This window comes from Sus scrofa, chromosome X (assembly GCF_054392235.1).
Source record: "Sus scrofa isolate SSC_HxYL_T2T_F1_AM1 chromosome X, Sscrofa_HxYL_maternal_Yorkshire_Landrace_v2.0, whole genome shotgun sequence".
Lineage (NCBI taxonomy): Eukaryota > Metazoa > Chordata > Mammalia > Artiodactyla > Suidae > Sus > Sus scrofa.
The window spans coordinates 34,597,398-34,613,848 of NC_139401.1; the positions used below are offsets into that span (position 1 = coordinate 34,597,398).

The following is a 16,451-nucleotide window of genomic DNA, read 5'->3' on the forward strand; positions in this document are numbered from 1 at the left end:
CAGGTGTTGAGGCATGCCCAGTCAGGTGGTGTGTAGCAGGGACTCCCAACTTAAGAAATGAACCATGGAGCAAAAGGAAGGAAAAAATTCTCACCTGAAATTCTAGAGGTTTTTGCAAAGGGCAGCACTGAAAGGTGTTACTGGATGAAGAAGGGTGAAACTCTCCTGTGGGGATTTACAAAGTTCTTTTAAAAATCAGATGTGATCCGGGCAGGGAGGCAGGGGAAGTGATGTGAGGTGCAGTGTGGCCTGGATTTGCTGTCAGGACGCTGGCTGGCATGTCAGCTCTGAAGCAGCTGGTGGCCTTTTGTGTGCCGTGGAGGCCATTTCTTTAGAGGCCACCACGCGGTGGCAGCTGGAGGCGGTGAAGTCTGTCATGCTGGTGGAAGTGTGCATATAGAGCCCTGGTACAGGTACAGACAGTTTCCCCAGCGGACCAGATACCAGGTGATCCAGGCCAAGTTCTTCAGTGCAGCCACATGGTTCTGAATTCTCTGGCACTTTTGGCATGACTCAGATTCTGTGCTGGGTCACTTTCCACATCCAGGTCCTTCTCAGTGGACGGATGAAGAATTCGGTATCTTTTCTGATGATGAAAACCGAAAATGTTGACTCAACTTTTTGCAAGTGGGAGCCAGGTGAGAATTTCAATTATATACTGAACATCACATTATATACTATATGGACATCATATTATAAAAGTTGTAAATTAAAGTGTTTTGTTCAAGGAAAAAAATCAGTTGTGAGCTGGTACCTGAAAGCACTTGTTACATAGTAGGATTTCAACAAAGTTGGTGAACTGCAAGGCCAATATGGGCTTCACAGAAACTCCTCCAGGAAACAAAGAGGGTTGTTGTCCTAATAAATTGTAGTAGTTGCTCTTTATTGGGCACCTGCTATGTAATAGTTAATGGGAGAGACTGCAGCTGCTCATCCACTTCCTGTCTTTATTATTATTATTATTATTATTTTTATTCCACTTCCTGTCTTGCTTTTCTTCCTTGTTTCACTGGAAAACTATATGCCCAGCCCGCTTATAGTTAAGAAGGGTCATGTGACTACTCTTGCCAGAAGCAATATGTTATTTCCAGGGCAACTCATATGACATCCAGGATGCTACTTCAACTTTCTCTCTACCATTCAGGGGCAAACAATGACAGCCCATTTGAGATGTAGAACTAATGGAAGCAGCCTGGGTCTCTGAGTCACCCAGTAGCAAAGTTCTCCTGTGAAATCACATCAAATTGTGTGTGTGCCTGAGAAATGAACCTTTGTTGTGTAAAGCCATTCAGGTTTTAGGTTATATGTTTTGCATCAGCTAGCAGTCATTGTATCTAATAAACAGGTGCTGTTTATGTTGTTAAGCTTATTTAAAAATTTTAATGACAAAGCTAATAATAGTGCATATATTTGGGTTGGAAATATTTCTAACAACATACATATAAATATATTCTTTCCTTCACAATCTTCCTCCAAAACTCAGCTTTCTTTTTTTTTTTTCAGCTTTCTTCTCAGAGGTCAGTACCATTAAAACTGTGATGTGTATTATTTTAAAGATAGTTTAAAGTTTTTTCATACATAGACATGCTATAAAATATATTGTGATTTTTTAACATAATGGGCAGTGATGTATATACTGTTCTCCACTTGCCTTTGTAACTTAATAAAATGAATGCAGCATCATTCCATGACAACACATAAATCCACCTGATTATTTTAACTACTCCCTAGGGTTCTAAAGTATATATGTTCCATAATTAATTTAACTAGTCTCCCGATGGACACATAGGTAGTTCCTATTAGTTTCTATGGTTGAAGAACTGAAATCAACATCTTTGGACACCAGTTCTTGGGTAAATGCATATAGGAAAGACATAGCAAACAGAAATTAGGATAAAGTCGAGAGGGTATGAAAATTGCAAATTTGTATAAATATTGCCAAAATATCATCCCATAAATCTCACAATTCATATTCTCACAAATTAATGTATGTAAATACCCTATACTCTCATACTTTGTTTTCTTCAATACTTTAACTTTGGGTCAAATGCATATATTAAAACATAATAGGAGTTCTTGTATGGCACAGCAGGTTAAGGATCTGGCATTGTCACTGTAGCAGCTTGGGTCCCTGCTGTGGTGCGAGTCCGATCCCTGGCCCAGGAACTTCCACTTACTGCTGGTGGGGCCAAAAAAAAATTCACAGTTTTATTAATTACAAATCATTATAATGAGGTTGAGCAGAAAATTAACATAATCTCTTGACCATATAAACCTGGATTTCTGCAGTGATACTGAGCCACAGGATTCCTCTAAACATGATTTAAAATTCTAATGTCAAGAGTTCCCATCATGGCACAGCAGAAATGGATCCAACTAGTGCCCATGAGGATGCAGGTTCGATCCCTGGCCTCGCTCAGTGGGTTAAGGATCTGGCGTTGCCGTGAGCTGTGGTGTAGTTCGCAGACACGGCTTGCATCTGGTATTGCTGTGGCTCTGGCGTAGGCCGGCGGCTATAGCTCCGATTAGACCCCTAGTCTGGGAACCTCCATATGCCTAGGGTGTGGCCCTAAAAAGACAAAAAGACAACAAAAAAATTTCTAATATCAACAAGATATTTTCCTTTAACACTAACAAAGATTTGGTTAGAATGACCAGGTGCCAGAGATTGGGACCAATGGGGATACTCCCAGCTAGTGAGGGGCATGAGGAGGATGTCGGGAGAGAGCGATTTCCAGAGTCCATGAGAGAGCAAGTCCAGAGAGCTTAGGGTAGGGGACCTGAATCTAGAATTCTGCATCATGTGAAGTGACCTTAAGGAGAGAAGGTGGTGAATCAGGGTAGGGCATCCAGGAACACTAATGTGAATAGGCTTGGAAAAATGTTTTACTCACTGTATGAGCTGGAAATTGTCTATTGATCTAAGTGGGAAGGGCTACCGGATGAAAGAATCTAAAGCATATCAGACCTAGAATCCTCTGTGCATATTGTCAAAGTACAGCTGGTTCCTCAACATCATTTAGTGATGTTATTAATGGATTCTGGTACAGCAAAATCTTTTGAGGATTCTGAGGATCCAGTGTACCCCTACCAGTGTACCTGGGCTAGGAGCTATCTTTACATCTCCTGGAGACAGCTATTTCTTACCTTGTATGCACTGTACCTCCTCCATGGAGGATGGAGCTTTGTGAATGGATTGGGTTGGTGAATGATGACAGACTGTTGAGATAGGCCATGAGTACCATGAGTAGTGGAAGGCAGTACACAGTTGCAAGGAGAGGGAAATTGGAAGGGGGAATACCTTAGTGGCTAGTTAGCTCAGTGACTGAGGATGGCTAGGTGTGGACATATCTTAAAAAACAATCCAGGTGGTATCCCTAAACTCATTCCACCATCTGTGCTTTCTGAATTTTGGTATACCTGAGGTAAGTATCCTGGAACTGTGTTCGTTGGCTTGTATTACCACCAGATACTGCCTGGAATAGAGGATTGGGCAAAAGGTCAAACATTTGAAGAGTGTATGGTAGGCTGATGGAGATGACACACTTCCTTAATAAACTGACAGGAGATTATGGGTCCAAAAAGGGAAGCATGTTGTACCATCCTGTTTCCAGCATCCCCACCTCCAAGATGAGGGTGTTAGGGCTTGGGAAGGAGACACTGATGGTCACATTCTCAGTGATAGTTTCCCATGGGCACTCTCAAGTTAGGTAAGCAGTTGAAACACTTTGGGTTTCTTCCATGGAGCAGAGACCTCCCAGGATTATTTTGAATCAGTGAATGTTCCCTCTGGTACTTTGATTCATTCATTCATCCAGCAAGCATTTATCGAACATATGCTGAAGACAAGCACTAATTAAGCAAAACAAAAGGATATGACAAGACACTCTGATTCTGGCTGCAGATGTGAGGAGACAGATTTGAGCTTTAGGAAGTTAGGGACTATGTGAAAGTGTGGGGAAATAGCCTATAATGACTCTAAGTTCCAAAGGTTGGCTGACAGGTGGAAGCCGGTCCTTTTAGCTGAGGCGGAGGAGAAAGAGTTGGTGGCAATTAGAGGTAGAGAAGAGAAAGGGTGTGATGGATGAAGTCGGTGTGGGCCAGGTAGGGTAAGGTTCCGCGGGCTGTCCAGGTGGAGATGTCCTGCAGGCAGTAGAAAACAGGCCTGGCTCTCAGAAGAGGGTCCCTGGCTGCATTTCTAGAGGTCATGTGAGGCTATGGATGGAGGTGAAATCAAGTATTGTGCATATGGTGGCCTATATTCTGTCTTCTCCCCTGAAAACACATTTGGAAGCCAAAATTACACAAAACAATGAATTCAGGGAAGAGTTTAAAGGGAGAAAGTACTCACCTGGAAAAGAATCAATCAGAGCAAGTTTTTCTGTGTTTCCTTCAGCTTTTTTTAAACCTGTACTTGTGCCTTTGCCTACAAATTGCCTATGCCTGTGTATTTGTGGCTTATAGTGTATATAAAGTTATATGTCATGATTTTTCAATCTCACATCTGCCCTCTCAGGTGTCTTCTAGGATTCTACTCTTGATAGCTTTCGTTCAAGGCTAAGCTTATGCCCGTAATACACAGGCAGTTGTCTGCTCTAACTAATGTGTCTATTCCACGCATCTGGCAACTATAGTAAGTCAGGTTTCTCATGATATACAGAGAAAACTGGAGACAGTCTTGGGCCCATGTGCCTGGAGATCAGAATTTCATGACATATCCTTTAATTGGGAAACTGTGATTGTCAAAATTTTAGATAAAAAAACACTTATGCCAGCTGAAGCTTTCCCTCAAAATCCAATCCATGAATATCAGGAAGGCAGAACACTCTGGGTAAAGTGGGGACTGAAAGTCCCTTCTTCCTTCTGGGGACAGTGGGCCCTGATCTCACAGAACTCTCAGGTGCCTCCTGAACACTGCTGGGAAAGCTCAGGTGCTAGAAGACCCTGCTTCAGGCATGGACTTTGTCTGGGTTTACCAGCTGACCTGACGACACAGGTCACGTCCTCTGTGTATTTTTTGTCCTGCATACTATATTGACTGCCAGGATACACACTGTCCTGTATTCAGCTTTTTTCAGTAAGTTACAAAAATTCTGCAGTTAGAGCTGTTTTTCAACAACGGTAATTGGCGATTAAATCACCTAAGGTAACAATAGCTGAAAAGCATACCTCTAGGAATATCTGGTCTCTCCTGCAGGTTTGGCTGAGGGGGGATCAAAAGCGGGGGTCTGGGGTGAATTTAGAATTAAAGAAAGAAAATTTTCAAGAAAGAAAAAACCTGATTTTTTTGGCCATCGTTCCGAGTTGTGAACAGATAACCACCATTAATTGGATGTACATCAGTAGAATCAGCTGTCAATGACTGCCTCTCTGCAGAACCTAAGCTTCTGAAAGCAAATCAAGGGCAGCTCCAGGCTTCTGAAAATCAGCCAATCAGTGATATCCCCCGCATCTAATGCCATCTTGGAAGTCAGCCAATCAGTGATACATTCTGTCCCCCAACACGTCTGTTCTGAACGTTAGCCAATCAGCTACAGCCTCACATTTCCAACTGGCAGCCAATCAGCTAGTTCTTCTGGCTGGCACAACACTTCTGAAAGTCAGCCTGGTCCGTAGCAGCCTTTCTCTAGTGACCGCAGGGTCAACCCCGAGAGTCTGTCAGGCCCTCAACACTTCTACTTCTGAATGTTCGCCAGTTCTTGAATCCTCAAGCTAACCAAAGCCTTATATAGAATCGGCTCTGGCTTTGTTGTGGAAGATTGTGCTGCCAGAGGTAAGTAGAGTTACCCCTATAGGGAAATGAGAGAAATATTTTTGCATCAAATATCAAGTTCAGTTTATTCATAGTTTCTAAGTTCACAGCCCTTTCAACGATTCAACCCCTGTTACTAACTTATTTGGACTTGTGAGTGACAAACACACAGATGTGGCTGTGGGATTTTCAAATTCAGCCTTTTCTGTTTTCGCAATGGTTGCTTTCATGTATTTTCATTTATGTATATTTGAACCTCACAATGCCCAAATACAAGTGTAAATGTTGTGATGAATTTTATGAACATTAGACCTTTATTAAATGAGGAAAAGGTCTTTTGAAAGATTTTTGTGCAGTATGCAGCTGTTCAAAGTAAAAAATTGTGGAAAGTCAATTATAAACCAGTAAATATACTACAGCTGAGCGTGAGTTGTATGCTTTTCTCAGCTAGTAAGAAAAACATTAAAAAATTATATTCTTTTTGAGACATTTAGATTAAGAATTAACAGAGTTGTAATGAACTCCTACACTGTATATCATCAATCTTTCACTTCAAGTTGGAAGCGAATTTTCAAGTGCTAGGATTAAGTACTACAATAATGAAAAATATAGTAGCTCTATTTACATTTCAGAGATCATCAAAGATCTAAATGCCTCGCCGTTTTACGTCATGGCCACAGATGCTTGTAATAACAACTTTGAATACATTTTTCCTTTGCTTGTGAAATAGTTTTCTCATGAAAAATGCTTTTTTATAAACTTACTGTGAGTAAAGTCTTTTGCAGATGTGACTTTAGAAACATTAGTCAATTTTTTGCAGACTTTTTTTTTTTAGCTAGGAGTTAATGAATTAAAGGGTTTGAAGTTGACATAAAGCATTCATGAGTCCATAATGGCTGTACTGTCCATATTCTGCATAATGAAATTCAAACAGCACCTGATATCCTTTTTATTGAAACCGAAGTGATAATCATAAAATGATTCAGCATTTATATTCTTTGCATTGTTATTAAAGTATTTTGGTGACTTTGTTAGCATTCAGAATTCTTCAATTTGCATTTAAAAATCCACTGGATCTCTTAAACCAATGCAGTTGAAAGAATCTTCAGTTTATTTGAAGCACTGATAATTTAATACTAGAGAAAGGGCCCCCCAAAATTCTTGTTGACTTTTTAAATAAGCCACTGAACAAAGTCGACTTATTTCTTTTTCAAGTTTCAATATTTATCTAGCAATAGGATTATTTGCACTGAAAGAAGAGCAAGCAATTATTAAAGTAATCCATTGATTAAATGAACTTATTGAATGGTACTAGAGAAAGAACTGATGAAAAATGTTTCCTTTTGTGTGTCAAGGCTATTTTTTTAGGGCCACGCCTGCTGCATATGGAAGTTCTCAGGCTAGGGGTTGAATCAGATCTTCAGCTGCCATCCTATCCACAGCCACAGCAATGCCAGATCTGAGCCACATCTGTGATCTGTGCTGCAGCTTGTGGCAATGCTAGATTCTTAACCCACTGAGCAAGGCCTGGGGATCCTAGTCAGGTTCTTAATCTGCTGAGACACAATGGAAACTCCAAGGCTCTTCTTAAAATTAACATTACTTTTTGAACAGGAAAAGAAATTCTGATTTGAAATGCATAATTTGTCAAGACTATCATTGGAATGAATCTCATCACTTGAAGAATTTGATTTAGCAACATGGATGTTATGGAATATTCTTCCAGCATGGAAACAAGAAGAGAATAACAATTGACAACAATGGGGTTTTTTTTTGGTTAATCGAAGACATTAAAAAAAAAAAAAAAGTTGGGAGTTCCCATGATGGCTCAGTGGTTAACGAGCCTGACTAGTACCCATGAGTACATGGGTTTGATCCGAGCCTGACTAGTATCCATGAGTACATGGGTTTGATCCCTGGCCTTGCTCTGTTGGTTAAGCATCCAGCATTGCCGTGAGCTGTGGTGTAGGTTGCAGACATTACTCAAATCCTGCGTGGCTGTGGCCGTGGTGTAGGCCAGCAGCTACAGTTCCAATTTGACCCCTAGCCTAGGAACCTCCATATGCCATGGGTGCAGCCGTAAAAAGGCAAAAGACAAAAAAAAAAAAAGTTGAGATGTGACACAATCCTGAACAATGGAAAAGTGAGTTATGCTGTAAAAGACGGTATTACCTGATTCAAAAAAGCAGATTTGAAAAGCAGCTCTCAGAATTGTTAACTATGCCAGTACATGTTTAGTATCCCAGCTTATAATGCTAATGTTGAGCATATGTTCTCATTAATTAATTTTCAAAAGACAAAATAATGAAGTAAGTTGAAAGTGACCACCTTAAAAACTGAAAGCTATGCTGTAATATAAACAGAAGACAGACCAACCCAGCAAGGAATTTTATAAGCAAATTTTGTAAAACAAGAATAGAGATAAATCATTAGGAGGATATAACTAAAGAAAAAAGATAATTTAAGTGTTTGTAATTTAATTCTGATAAATATTGTTTTAGTATAAGTATATCCTATGAATTTTTTTTCTTTTTATTTCAATGTGTATATCCATAGAAAAGGTTATGGGCAGAAGTGTCTTTCTTCGAAATTTATATTGTTGAAGCCCTAAACCCAGTACCTCAGAATGTGACTGTATTTGATGGTGGAGCTTTTAAAGGGAGGTTATTAAGTTAGAAAAAATCATTAGAGTGGGCCCTAATTCAGTGTCACTGGTGGTCTTATAAGAAAAGATTAAGACACCTATACTCAGAGGGAAGACTGTGGAGACACAAGGAGAAATGGCTATCTACAAGCCAAAGAGAGAGGCCTAAGAGGAAACCAGCCCTTGCCAACACCTTAATCTTGGACTTCTAGGCTCTGAAATTGTAAGAAAATAAGTTCATGTTGTTTAATTCACCCAGCCTTGGTACTTAGTTTTGGTAGCCCTGGCAAGCTATACTAGAGACAATTACAATAATTCAGATTTAACTAGGTGCCCTGCTTTTAATTTGCTAAATCTGGCAGCCCTAGGTAAGGGAGGACAAGAGATAAAGCTGCTTCAACACCCAGCCACTCTCAGGAACTACAAGGAACCCTGTCTGGATGATGAACAAAAGACGGCTTGTGGTACATTCAAATGATGAACAACAACGGACTCAAATTTCACAGGCACTTTTCCAGAGGACAGGAAAAAACGATGACTTCCCAGCTCAGTTTCATGCTACCAGACTCCTGATACAGAAACCTATAGGGAAAAGTACAAGAAGGCCAATTTATAGATCAATCTCACTCATGAACATAGAGGCAAAAATCCTAGACATAATAATAGTTTATTTCATCTATGACACCTTAAAAGAATAAAACTCTTGGAACAAGCTAATTTATCATTAGAAACTCAGTTAATGTAAATTATTGCTGTATCTGAAGAGAAAATTCATGTGATAATTTTAACGTAAGAAAGCATTTGATAAATTTGAACATATAGTCAAGATTTAAAAAACAGGAAAAATCCTAGTAATACAGGGAAGTTCTTTAGCCTGCTAAAGATTATCAGTCACTGATGAAATTTTGAAAGACTTTCACTTGAGATAATGCTCTACATGGATATTCAACTTTGTATTGCAGGTCCTCACCTCTATCTAATAAGGCTAAGATAGTGTAAACAAAATATTGAAATTATACAAGATGAAACATAATTGCCATTATTCACAAATGAAATCATTGTGTATGTGAATAATCCAACTTAATCTAAGGAAAATATATGATAAAAAGAGTTTTCTGGATATTCTTTTTTTTTTTTTTAATTTTTGTTGTTGTTGTTGTTGCTATTTCTTGGGCCGCTCCTGCGGCATATGGAGGTTCCCAGGCTAGGGGCCGAATCGGAGCTGTAGCCACCGGCCTACGCCAGAGCCACAGCAACGCGGGATCCGAGCCGCGTCCGAACCTACACCACAGCTCACGGCAACGCTGGATCCTTAACCCACTGAGCAAGGGCAGGGACCGAACCCGCAACCTCATGGTTCCTAGTCGGATTCGTTAACCACTGCGCCACGACGGGAACTCCTGGATATTAATTCTTTAAAAGCATTGATATTTCTGTATTGGGAAAAAGCTGAAATATAAAATTTAAGAAATGCCATCTGGAACAAGATTAACAATTCCAAGTACCTTGAAATACATCCAAGACAATGTGTATGTGACCTTTACAAAGAAATTTTGTAGCCTTAATTAGGAAAATTTAAAAGACCGAAACAAATAGGAAGGTACACTTTTTCATGAATTGAAAAACAAAAGAGGAGTTCCCGTCATGGCTCAGCGGAAACAAATCTGACTAGCATCCATTACGACGCAGGTTCGATTCCTGGCCTTGCCCAGTGGGTTAAGGATCCGGCGTTGCCTCAAGCTGTGGTGTAAGTCAAAGACATGGCTGGGATCTGGCATTGCTGTGGCTGTGGCATAGGCTGGTAGCTACAGCTCAGATTCAACCCCTAGCCTGGAACATCCATATGCCACAGGTGTGGCCCTAAAAAAAAAGACCAAAAAAAAAAAAACAAAAGAAAAAAAACCCTGTTACATGGATTCTATCTTGGGTTTATTATACATTATAACCCTACAACATCATATGAGATAAGTTAGGTGTTACTACTTCAAATTTAAAATAAAGTGTGGGTCCATGAATTAAAGCAGTTTTCCCCAGGTCATGCAGTATGTAGCATGGCCAGAATCTGAATATATATTCCCTGTCTCTAAAGTCCCTGATTTTTCCACAGTACCACCAGAGTAGACACTGTTAGTTCCCTAGCCAGATACTTTCATATACCACTTACCAGCTTTGTGCATTCATTCCTTTCCAGGCTTCTGCATACTTTGCCACGGAGGTGTCATACATCTGACCCTCAGAGGCTTACCCTTGGGCATAGCAGTCTCCTTGCTCACAGAGTCAGGAATGTCTAGCAATTTTATATCACCCCCATCCCCTCCAGAGTCCCCAAACAAACCATGGCCTCCTTCCCAGTTCAGAGATTTGGAAGTGCCTAGCAATTTCACATTCCTCCGTCCAATCCCAGAATGGTCCCTAGTCAATGACAGAATACCTCTTTTGCCTCAAAGGCAAAATGTTTTTGAGGTTGTTTTATGCTCTAGGACTGTCTGTAGGGTCAGAATGAGTCTAGATTATACTGAAATGATTAACTGGGCCTCTTGTTTTCTATCCTACCTATTTCACTTTAGTAGTTTCTCCTGGGGGGCAAATCCTTAAAACACTTGGATCTGAAACCTTGGTTTATTTGGCAGAACATCACCTGCTACACCTACACTGTGAGAGAGATTTATTTCAAACTTACAGTCTAGATAGTAGCCTCCACATTAGATGAATATGCTTATTACATGAGCTTTATAAAATATATTTTGAGTGTAGAATTGGATTAATAATGTTAAATGATCATTTAATTAGAATGATACTCATATAATTCTCTTGGTGATCTTTGCCAAGTAATTTTATCTATCTGGCTTTCAGTTTTCTCCTTTGATAAATGATTGTATTGGATCAGATATTCTCTTAAGGCAGTGGGTTTCAAAAGGAGACAATTTTGTCTCCCAGAACACATTTGGTAAAATCTGGAGACATTTCAGGTCATCACAACTGAGGAGGAGTGGTGCAGGTACTTCTAGTGGGTAGAAGTCAGGGATGCCGCTAAATAACATGAAATGCCCTGCTCATCCCCCTACAGCAAAAAATTATGCAGCTCAAAATATCAATAGTGCTGAGACTGAGAAGCCTTGATCTAAGTTCTTACCATCTCTAAAATTTGTTGGTTGATTATTTCTGTCTTAGTCTATAGTATGTCAGTTCATTTTTGTAATCAGTGTGTTTTAATTCTTTGAGGAATCAGTCACCTCAGTCAGCTTGATACTAACCAGTTAGTTACTAGTCTATTTCCAAGCAACTGATGGTCAGTTAAGGTAGACTACTTCTGCATGGGTACACAGCTTTTGTAACCTAACATTCAATGATCTACTTGTTTCTCTAGAAAATACTTTTTTTTTAATGTGGAATAGGGGATAGAGATTACCTGGTGAAAGCAAATATAATGGTGATTTCTTTTATATAAAGTGGCATGGGCAAATTAAAGCATGCAACATGCCATTTTATGACACAATAATCATAGACAGTTAAAGAGCTATATTAGTATGCCCTTTTGACTTTTAATATTGGTAACTAAGATAAACTAATTTAACACTCCTGATTTACTGGGGTTTTTTTTGTTTTTTGTTTTTTTGGTTTTTGTTTTGTTTTTCTTTTTTTTTTTTTTTTTTTTTTGGCCAGTTGTGACCTGCACCACAGCTGCGGCAAGGCCAAATCCTTAACCCACTGCACCACAGGGGAACTTCCTGATTTACTGTTCTTAATAGAACAGATTTTCAATGACAGTTGCCACATTATAGTTTTCTGTAGCAGTGAACACATTAAAAGTAGCTGTGATTAGAAGTTCGTTGGTTATATTTCCAAAAAAAAGAAGCTATTCCAATTTTTTTACTTAGCATAAATTATGGTAGTTGTGAATTGCTTATGTTTAATGTGCCATTAAAACAGTCTAAATTAAATGAAGTAATGCTACACTATCTACTTCTGTATTTTTTTCATTTTAAAGCTTAATTGCTTTATAATGAAGCATAATGTAGAGCCAAATATGGGAGCAAACGAAGAAGAAATCACATGATGTAATTAATTCCACATACTGTATAAAGGATCTTTTTCTACAAAACCTTCATCTTGTAAGAAATAGAGAAACATATGGAAGGACAACGTAATTGGATTAATAACAAAGTACATGGAAAAAAATAACAAAGTACATGAGGTGGACAAAGAAAAATGAACTAAAAACATAAGATCTGATTCCAGTGATTAGAGTTGGTTCTGCTGGCTGGCTTTAGTTTTGTTTCTAGGTTAAGAAAAGGAACATAAAATAAGCCTAGAGGGCTGTAAAATGATTCCATAGTGAGATGGATTAAGTTACGAAACTGCTTTGCTCAAATATAGCACAGCAGTAAGTAATATAACAAACCCTCAAGAGACAAATGGAAAATCCTTCATTGGTCCCATGTTCAATATTGGAGTATTTAAGCCTTTGGAAGTCAAAACTAGGGTATCATGTTTTGTGTGTCTTTCTCAATCTGCTGCTTGATATTTTATCATATTTCTTTATGATCTGAAGGATTTTGTGAACTGTGCCTTGAAGACCAAGAATTGGAAATGCAGATAATAAGTTTATAAAAGACAGAAAGATATAATATAGAAATGCTATAGTCTGACTGTGTTCCCCCAAAATTCATATGTTGAAATCCTAATGCCAGATGTGATGGTATTAGGGGGCGGGGCCTTTGAGAGGTAGTTAGGCCATGAAGGTGGAGCCAAATTAATCGTGTTAATTTTGTAGTGCCTCACAAAAGAGACCACAGAGAAGATGCAAACAGGAAGAGGGCTCTCACCCAGCCAGGCTGGCACCATGATCTTAGACTTCCCAGCCTCCAGAACTATGAGAATCAATTTACTGTTGTTTATAAGCTACCCAGTCTATGGTATTTTATTAGAGCATTTCAAACAGATTAAGACAAGCAGTATTCAGTTTTTTTTCCTCATTTTTTTGTGGGAAAATTAGTCTACAAAATCTCATGAACAGTACATAGCAATTAGTCATGTATCTAAATACCTGTATGATTCAAGATAATTTTTGAATGTAAGTACTTGTGAGTGTTTTAATTAAGTGGTTAGCTATTTTATTTTTTAATATAAAAGGTCTATTTATAGAGTGTACATAAATTCTAGAGTTGTACAAGATGTATAGAATAAAATGCAAGATGTCTTCACCCTATAAAATAATAAAATAATGCTCTCTGTGTTTCTAGACTTTATGGATACTGATATGGAACAGTCTCCAAGATAGATTTTCAATTAGATGGGAAGAATATTGTAAAACAATATGTACTACTATATTATTCTATTTACATAACAATCAAATGCACATTTATATTCATATGTGATGAGCTCATAATAAAATTATATGATGGTTGGAATGAGGGAATTGAAAATTCAAGAGAGAATTTGATTTTGATAGTATGTTTGAAATTTTTACAGTGTGAAAATTGTTATAGAGCATCACTTGTGTGTTTGATCGGCGACAGATCACTTACAAGCACTTCACATTTGACCCTGATGCTTCAGATACTGTGAGTATGAGGGTAGACTGATATCATATAAACAATCCTGGCCTAATTATTAGAGATGTAGGTTATTTTTTTTCAGTGATTACATTTATTTCCCACTTGTTTTTTTGCTTTTGTACTTGGGACTAAGGCCAAGAAAGTACACTGATTATTGATTGTGTATTTTTTTTTTGTCTTTTTTCTAGGGCCACACCCGTGGTATATGGAGGTTCCCAGGCTAGGGGTCTAATCGGAGCTGTAGCCGCCGGCCTACACCACAGCCACAGCAACGCAGGATCCGAGCTGAGTCTGCGACCTACACCATAGCTCACGGCAATGCCGGATCCTTAACCCACTGAGTGAGGCTAGGGATCAAACCGGAAACCTCATGTTTCCTAGTCTGGTTCGTTAACCACTGAGCCACGATGGGAACTCCTGATTGTGTAGTATTGATTAGTGATTTTATGCATTTGTTATTGTTGTGAAAGTATAAACTTATTTTTTATTGAAGTACAATTCATTTGCAGTGTAGTATTTCAGCTGTATAGCAAAGCGATTCAGTTGTACTTATATATAGATATCTATTCTTTTGCAGATTCTTTTCCCTTATAGGTTATTATAAAATAGTGACTATAGTTCCCTGTACTATACAGTAGGTCCTTCTTGTTTCTTTGTTTTATATATAGTGGTGTATATCTGCTAATCCCAAACTCTACTAAATTATTTATCCCCCTCTTTTCCCCTTGGGTAACCATAAGTTTGTTTTCTATGAGACATTTAAGTTTTAATCTTCTGGCACAAGCCACCTGAAAGTTTCTAAGCTAATCACCACTTCTAAGCTCTGGTCTCCCCCTCCATAAATAGTAGTTTCTAAGGTCTTGTCCTGCTTTACCATTTCGATTATTTGTCTACTGCTCAGAAGTCAGGTAAAAGTATGCACCAACCCAGTGGACATGTGCTGGCTAGCTGGCTCTTAAAATTCCTCACTTGATGGTTGTGTCACAATATCCTTTTGAGAAAGTGAAAAATCAGCACTGCCGGTAGAAGAATATTTCCAGTGTGACATGGATAAGAGTGTTTATACATATGGACCCACCACAGCTGAAAATAGGACCAATGACTCCTCTTTCTAAGTGATTTTTGCTTTCTTATCAATGACATTCCCCAGGCTAGTGTTAATCTACTACCACATGAACAAAGATTACTGAGAATCTAAATGCTAAACCTCTCCTTTTTTCTTGACAAGATCCTATCTAAGACAGAAGTCCACAGTCTTTCTAGGGCATATCAAGCACAATACAAGTCCAGACCTGTAAACAGCCCCTCTTAAATTGCCATTACGGGAGTTCCCGTTGTGGCCTAGTGGCTTAAGAACCCAACTAGTGTCCATGAGGTTGCAGGTTCAATCCCTGGCCTCACTCATTGGGTTAAGGATCCAATGTTGCTGTGAGCTCTGGTGTAGGTCTCAGATGAAGCTCAGATCTCACGTCACTATGGCTGTGGTGTAAGCTGGCAGCTAGCCCAGGAACTTCTTTATGCCACAGGTAAGGCCCTAAAAAGAAAAAAAAAATGTCATTATGAAGTGCCCCAAGGTTCCCTGTGGGATATGTCCTTATTTGCTGCAGTCCACTAAATAAATCTAACTTAATTTAACTATAGGTGTGTTCCTAGCTCTTTGACTACTGGGCTTGTACACTTCTCTTTGACCATCAAAAATATCATTCATGAGGAAGTTCCCTTGTGGTATAGTGGGTTAAGGATCCGGCATTGCTGCAACTGTGGCGCAGGTCATGGCTGTGGCTCAGGTTTGATCCCTAGTCCAGGAACTTCCATGTGCCATGGATGTGGTTAGAAAAAAAATCATTCTTGTAGCAAACTGTATCATTGGTTAAAAGATACTTGTTTTACTGAAAAGAACAACCTTATTTTGAAATGCAATGAAAACATACAAACAATAGCAAGAGTGGTTAATCTATATCCTTGAAGACAGTCACATTTATAGTCTTGAATTATCATCCCATTCCTCATACCTCCATCACCTCACTAATTATCTAGGCCTTTCTTTCACTGATAACTTTAACATAAACACAAATTAGGAGTTCCCCTCATGGCTCAGCAGTTAACAGATCCGACTAGGATCCATGAGGATGTGGGTTCAATCCCTGGCCTCCTCGCTCAGTGGGTTAAGGACCCGGCATTGCTGTGAGCTGTGGTATTGGTCACAGATGCAGCTCAGATCCTGCATTGCTGTGGCTGTGGTATAGGCCAGCAGCTGTAGCTTGGATTTGACCCCTAGCCTGGAACCTCCATATGCTGCAGGTGTGGCCCTAAAAAGGCAAAAAATAAAAACTAAAAATAAAAAACACAAATTATAGTCAGTTACATTCCAAAACATGACATATGTCCCTTAAGAGATTTGTATTAGTTATATATTGCTGTATGAAAAAATTACCCCAAAATTGAGTGACTTAAAGCAAGAAACATTTATTATTTCCAAGTGTCTGTGGGCCAGGAA

The 16,451-nt window shown here is 39.0% G+C and overlaps 1 protein-coding gene and 1 pseudogene across 1 annotated transcript in view; both read left to right on the top strand.

The window, feature by feature from the left end:
- The first annotated feature begins 278 nt into the window (after positions 1-278).
- LOC100521878 (NADH dehydrogenase [ubiquinone] 1 beta subcomplex subunit 2, mitochondrial pseudogene) lies at positions 279-13,944 on the top strand (annotated as a pseudogene).
- Positions 5,618-16,451, top strand: part of LOC100623332 (melanoma-associated antigen B16-like) — a 742,359-nt gene continuing 731,525 nt past the window's right edge. Inside the window, 2 exon segments of the mRNA XM_085007606.1 lie at positions 5,618-5,773; positions 13,869-13,960. The gene's annotated coding sequence lies outside the window, so the exon portion shown is untranslated.